The 6,094-nt window shown below is 55.1% G+C and overlaps 1 protein-coding gene across 9 annotated transcripts in view; it reads left to right on the top strand.

Moving 5' to 3' along the window:
• The first annotated feature begins 1,085 nt into the window (after nucleotides 1–1,085).
• The window catches only part of RNF152 (ring finger protein 152), a 78,966-nt gene continuing 73,957 nt past the window's right edge, over nucleotides 1,086–6,094 (top strand). For 3 of the 9 annotated variants that reach the window (XR_015242606.1, XM_086683139.1, XM_086683138.1), the window contains exons 1-3: nucleotides 1,087–1,224; nucleotides 2,459–2,582; nucleotides 3,234–3,346. The gene's annotated coding sequence lies outside the window, so the exon portion shown is untranslated. Of the gene's footprint in view, nucleotides 1,225–2,458; nucleotides 2,583–3,233; nucleotides 3,347–4,124; nucleotides 5,358–6,094 lie in introns of those variants that run through there. The other 6 variants (XM_086683140.1, XM_086683141.1, XM_086683137.1 and 3 more) reach the window with 4 other exon arrangements.

Genomic DNA, 6,094 nt, shown 5'->3' with positions numbered 1-6,094 from the left:
ACAGCTCCACTCCAGCAGGAGTGGAAAGGCTGCATATGCTCTGTTGATGGATTCAGTGAAGCCCTGGTGCTGAAGATCCGGGCAGGATGGTCAAGGCTTATCTTTACCGGAGTCATAGAATAGAGTTTTGGATCTTCATTCTGCATAGAAATCCTTTAAAAAGAGCACGGATACCCTCCTCTACGGGCGACTCCCCCCTCCTTCATTCCCCAATTTTGCAGTCACAGCAAGAGGCAAGAGACCAGGTCTTTACATTTCCTTGGAGGAAGTAGTCATTCTAAGCAGGGTTTCAAGGTGGAGAATAAGGTGGGCCCCGGTGGGTCGCACCTGCCATATAACCCTCAGGACTTGCACCTGCCTCTTTCCTACTCCCCGACCCCCTCCCAGGGAGCGAGGCGGTGATGTGTGTGTGTGTGTGGGGGGGGGGGTGGTATCTGTTCCGGCCTCTCCGGACGCGTCCTCCACTCCACAAAAGCAGGACCCCTCCCTGCTTGGATTACGTGAACTTTTAGGGGCAGCCCAAAAGTATCTGAGGTGACGCGGATTCCAGTCCCTCGGTCGCCAGCCGCACATTTGTCCCCGCCAGCCTCTGCCCCCACCTCTGGGGCTCCGCTCTGGAGCCGGCTGAACGCGGCCTCTTCACACCTGGTCGTCGCCCAGGTCCCCCCCGCCCAGTGCGCGGAGGGGAAAGACAACGCCGAGGTCCCGGCCGAGGTTGGGCACTTGGGGCGTGGCCAAGGGAGCGCGCGAGCCAGCGTGGGCAGCTCCGCGCTCGGGGTGTAGGTGTGGCAGGCCGGACTGACAGACGCACGTCCCGGACCCGCCGCCGCGGGGGCGTGGAGGGGGGGGGGGAGGTGTCGGAGGAGGTGGAGCCGCCGGGGAGGGGCGGTGCCGCGGGGAGCGGAGCCCGGCCTCCCGCCCCCACCCCCTTCGGTGCCTGGGTCTGGGCGGTGACACAAAAAGCTCCCGCTCGGAGCCGAGCGCCTGGCGGCGGTGTCCGACCGGGAGCGCCGAGGGCGACGTGCAGGTGGGGCGCCTCCCGCAGGGTCGAGCCGGGGGCAGGGGCTGCGGGCGCCGACGCTGCGCCCCCCGCGCCCGCCCCGCAGCCTGCCGCTGCGCGCGTCTGGCGGAGCGGGTGGCGGGCGCGCCGGGACCACCCCGCGATGCTACCGCTACCGCCGCCGCCGCCTCTGTAGGGAGCGCCCGAGCCCGCTGCGGAGAGAGGTCGGTGACTTTCGGTTTGTTTCTCTGCTCTGGCCCTCCCGGGTCGGGGGCGGCGAGAGGGGCGCGAAGGGTTGGATGTCTTCGCCCCCACGGCGGCGGCCGCGCCCGGAGCCAGGGAAGCGGGGAAGGGGAGCCGCCGCCTGGTGTGTCGGGGGGCGCCTTTTGCACAGTGGATGGGGGGAGTCGGGCCGCAGGGGTCCCGGGAAGGGGAGCGCGGGCCACAGCGGGGCGGCCCCCGGGCGCCGGGGACGGGGTCCCTGGAGTTGCGTGTCTCCGGAGCGCTGGCGGAGTTGGGCTGGCGGCTGGGGCGGGGGAGCGGCGCTGTCGGCGGCTCCTCGGAGTCCTCGGATGCCCCCTGGAGCTCCGGTCCGAGGGAGCGCGTCTCGGGCCCGCGCCGCGCGCGTCCCTGAGGGTGCACGTGCGCGCGCGCCCCAGCGGCGCCCCCACCCCGCACGCGCCCCGGGATGGTCCCCTAGCGAGCGCCTTCTCCGCCCCCCAGAAGTTGCCCTCGCGCGCCACTCCGCCGCCCCGGAGCCCCTCTCGGGAGGAGAGGGAGCAGTGGCGGGCCAGATGTTGGGGGGGTCTTTTGTGCAGACCCACGTGCCTGGGGCGCCTGCTCCTGGAACGGCAGCGGCAGGACAAAGCAGGCTGGACGCGTGGGACGCTGCACGCGAGGCGGCCGTCCCCGAGCCCGCCTAGGGTGGGGGTGGGGCGGGGGGAGCGCCGCAGGGTTTTGGAAAGAGTAGAGAAATCGGCTGAACAGAGTGACAGTGACTTGATGAGCTGGCGGACAGGGGCGAAAGAAAGGATGCTTGTGAATGCAGCGCCGCTGTGTGTGTGTGTGTGTGTGTCTGGGCGGGTGACCGGGCGCCCCGCATTCCCATATAACCTGGTTTACTAGTATATTTTGCTAGTGTGTGTTTGCCCCAAGATGTTATTCTACGCCTTCTCGTCTTTCTTTCCTTTTGAGGGGTTACGGTTGCTGGTAGAAGCTGTACCACCGGGGAACTTGGGGGCGGGGGAGACTGCAGCGGAGTGGGGGGAGGGGGGTATTTATCCTGTAGAGACAATTAGGGAGCGTTACGCCCCCTCCGCGGCTGGCGGGCGCTCCACGCCTCCGCCGCCTTCCTCCACCTCCGGGTGCACCCACTCCACCGCCGCTGGCCGGGGAGGGTGCTCGGATTTCTTTCTCTGCTGCGCGTATCTAACCCTTACTGCATGTATTTCACTGCAGGCTGAACAAAGCTCAGGCTCAATTGTGCTTCCTGCTTGTCAGCCTCTTGCCTCCCAAACGCGTACCGTTTCCACTTGATGTCATCATGCAGAAGGGGGTGAAAGGGACTCGGTGACAGATGCAGGTAACCCCCAGTAGTCTGGGTAGCCGCCTGGGTGTCTCTGGGTCATTTGGGCCAGCAGTGTTTGCACGGGGCTGTTTGGGTGGTTTCTGCATCCATTCCTTTGCTGTCTGTGTCGAGGAGCCTGGGGGCTGCTGAAACTCCTGGGTCTGAGAAGGAAATTGCAAATGACTTGAAACCTTCCTTTTGAAAAAGTCATTGAGGGCAGGGTGCGTTTGGGGTCGAATAAATTCCACCGGGTTTCTACTGATGGGAATTTTGATATAATCAATACATAGACAGTTGTGTCTGAATGTGGGGTTTGGATATATGCCTGCTTTCTTATCTGTAGTGATACATTTTGGCTCCAGTCTGGTAATGGATATCGCTTGTTGAAAAGGTATGGCTGGAAGGCCGATTATAAATTTGACCAGTGCTCAATTAGGGCATTGGTCAGATGTAGTAACCTTCTTACGAAATAATGTCTCTCCTCCAAGCCTTCATTGTAATAGTGTTTGCAATATCAGGAGGGACATGCCAGCAGTAAGTTAACTGGGAGGTGGAAGGGAGGGCAGTTGGGGGAGCAGAAAGAGAACAGAGAGCCAGGAGCGTTAGTTAAGTTTCCATTTACATAGCCATGAACCATTAGGCTCTCGGTCTGCATTTTATCTTTAGGTTGTTGGTGCTTTTCCAAAAACTCTGGCCGGTACCTTTCTTTCCAAGGATAGTTCTGCTTCGATGTCGAGCTAACGAAATCTGGGGTTATCTCGATAGAGCTCCATGAAAAGGTAACCTTCAGACATACCAGGACACCTTGGCACTGGCATTGTCTCCCAGAGGGCAGAGTCCCGGCATCCTGCACGAGGAGCAGAGAATAAGAATGGTGATGGGGGTGGACTCAAGGTTTATCTTGCTGGGAGAAGCGATTGCGGAGGGCCACGGGCTCCTGGTGCTCTGTCTTCTTGCACTGCAGCCACAGCAGTGCCGTGGCTATGGCAGACTCTCTCGTCACCATTTCCGCCCCCAAACCCACAGAAAGATAAAATTGAAAAACTTGAAACATGTGTCATTCACCTCTAGGGTAGTTGTGTTTTGAAAGGGGACTTTGAAAAAACAGGAGTGGCACTGTCATTGAGCCCTATACTCAGAGCATCCAGGAATCCCTGGGAGAGGTGAAGGAGTTATCTGGTCTCAGCTAGAACAAAGGCCACCGCTTTGGGAAGATCAGGTTTGTAATGGTGTTAGGATAGAGGTACTTTGACAAGTAATTTTAATGTCAGCAATAATGCAGGGTGTGTGCTGTGTTCCAGCAAGAGGAAAAGCCACGTGATGGGATAATAGGGACTGTTAATAAAGGGTGTGGTTTTTTTTTTTTAATAGAAAAAATAAATACCTCACACACAAAATTCCCCATGGGAAGACCAGTTGCCTGCACATGTAAATGCACGTCCAAGAACAAAGATAGCCATAGTGCAGTGTTAGGTTTCCTGTGGTTTTAAACTGTGTGCGGTAACAAATCATAATAAAGTGTTGTATTGATGCTTATTTTGGTTTTTCTTTTTGTAGGTGGAGGCTCCCCGCCCCCAGATGTCTGCAGTAGTGTTTAGCTGTAGGCTGGGGGAGCCCTAGAAGGTTATCGGACCAACCTTTGCGTCCAGTGCCCGAGTCCTTTCTACAGTGTTCATTTAATTCATTCAGCAGATGTTTATCAAGCACCTGATAGATCATAGACTGTGAAAGATGCCAAGGGGTGGGGGCGTGGGGTGTCTGGAGACATAAAAATGAACCACCTTCAGGGAGCTTCTCAGAGACCTGATTCTGATTAAATTCAAAGGAAGCTAGAGAGAGAGGAACAAAGGGCGGTATTGGACTGCTGAGGGACTATGATCATTGAATGCCTCTTTCATTGGGGAGATCACTACTTCATAAGTGACCGGACCTGTTGTCCGAAGGTGACCTTTTCTTCAGCTCTTCAGCTAAATTCCACGTGAATGTTTAGATTTCAGCATTGTTGAAAGGTCGTTCCGTTTCATTCTTTATTCCCTCAGAGTTGCTTGAACCTGTCTATCCTGTCTGCACCCTCTACTTTTCAAAGAATTACTTGAATTTTGAAACAAACCCTGCTTTTTTGTATTATCTGATTTAGGAAACAGTTGGTGGGAGCGGGGAGGCACTTTTGCAGGTTCTGTCTTTTATAAACAGCGACGTATTGGCAATGTAGGTTAGGTTATGTTGCAGTAAGAAATCACCTCCAAATCTCTGGCTAAATACAGATTTCTTTCTCTCCCATAAGATGTGTCCTGTGTGGTCAGCAGGTGGGACCTGCTCGTCATGGTCCCTCTAGGACCCAAAGTGATGGAGGTGTGACCCTGAGTGTGTGTGTGAGGTCCCTGCAGTGTGGGAAAGGAAACTGGAGGGTCTTGCTGTCTGTATTCACGACACCCACGTCACCCACAAGTGACTTATGTTGCTTTGGCCACAATTAGTCCTATGATGCCATTTAAACCCCAATTCAATATTTCTCTCCCTGCAGAAGGGACAGCTGGATATAGGTGAGCCTCTCTCATGACCTCTGCAGGTGGTGCGGCCTAGATGAGGTTATGAAGTGTGTTCCTGTGAGGCTAGCTCATGCTTTGTAGACGTTGGGTGTTTATGAGTGCCAGTGCGATGAATGAATAATAAATATCTTAAGGAATTTGGTCCTGCCCCACCATGGTATTTACTGATATGTTGGTGTTATATATACTAATGTGATGGTCCATTGATCATCAAATAAAAAATTACAGTGTTCTCTCTTGTTGCCTATTTTGAGTAGTTGTTTATTCTGAAGCGATAGGCCAGGAGGTAGTTCCAGGGCTAGTTCTAGGAGGTTCTGTGTTTGGCATTATGTAATAGAGAGCTGTTACTTACAGACTTTCTCTCCCTCACCATCTGCCTCTTGTCTAAGACTTCCTGAGTTTGTCTGGAACAGCCTGGGGTAGAGAAGGAGTGGTCGTGGGCCTAATAAGGGCCACAAGTAAGATTTCGAGGGGGCAGGCATGTGTGTAGGGTGGCCTTGGGTCACCCCCTTGTGACTCCGATGTTTAGAAAAGGCACTTCGGATATGTGCTGTTTTCTGGTCACGGGACCAGCAGAACACCGGGTTGGGTTCTGGCACATTCGTGCTTCCACCAGCAACCATATTGACAATGTTGACAACGAAGGTGGTCAGTTTTAAAGCCTTCCTCACCATGCTGTCCCTCAAAATGGTTGGGTGCTGAGGGGCAGGCATTGCAAGGGGCTGTGGATTAAGCAGTTGGTGGCTGGTAGAGAGAGTTTGCTGTAGGACGCGCCGGTTCCTTAAATACCTTTGTTGGTGTTGTGATAAATGCATGCATTGATTAGAATTTTTAGGATGTGATAAGTACCTGCGGCATAAGCGTGGAATTTAACAAAATAGTATTGCTTCTGGCTCAGTAATCACCTTGCTGAAGTCATTTCTATAAAGACAGCTCTCCCCAGACAGGCGATACGGTAAAATGCCTGCTGGCCCCTGA

Source organism: Puma concolor, chromosome D3 (genome assembly GCF_028749965.1).
Source record: "Puma concolor isolate L17-30 chromosome D3, mPumCon1.1.hap2, whole genome shotgun sequence".
Classification (NCBI taxonomy): Eukaryota; Metazoa; Chordata; class Mammalia; order Carnivora; family Felidae; genus Puma; species Puma concolor.
This window is presented reverse-complemented; position numbering and strand designations above follow the sequence as displayed.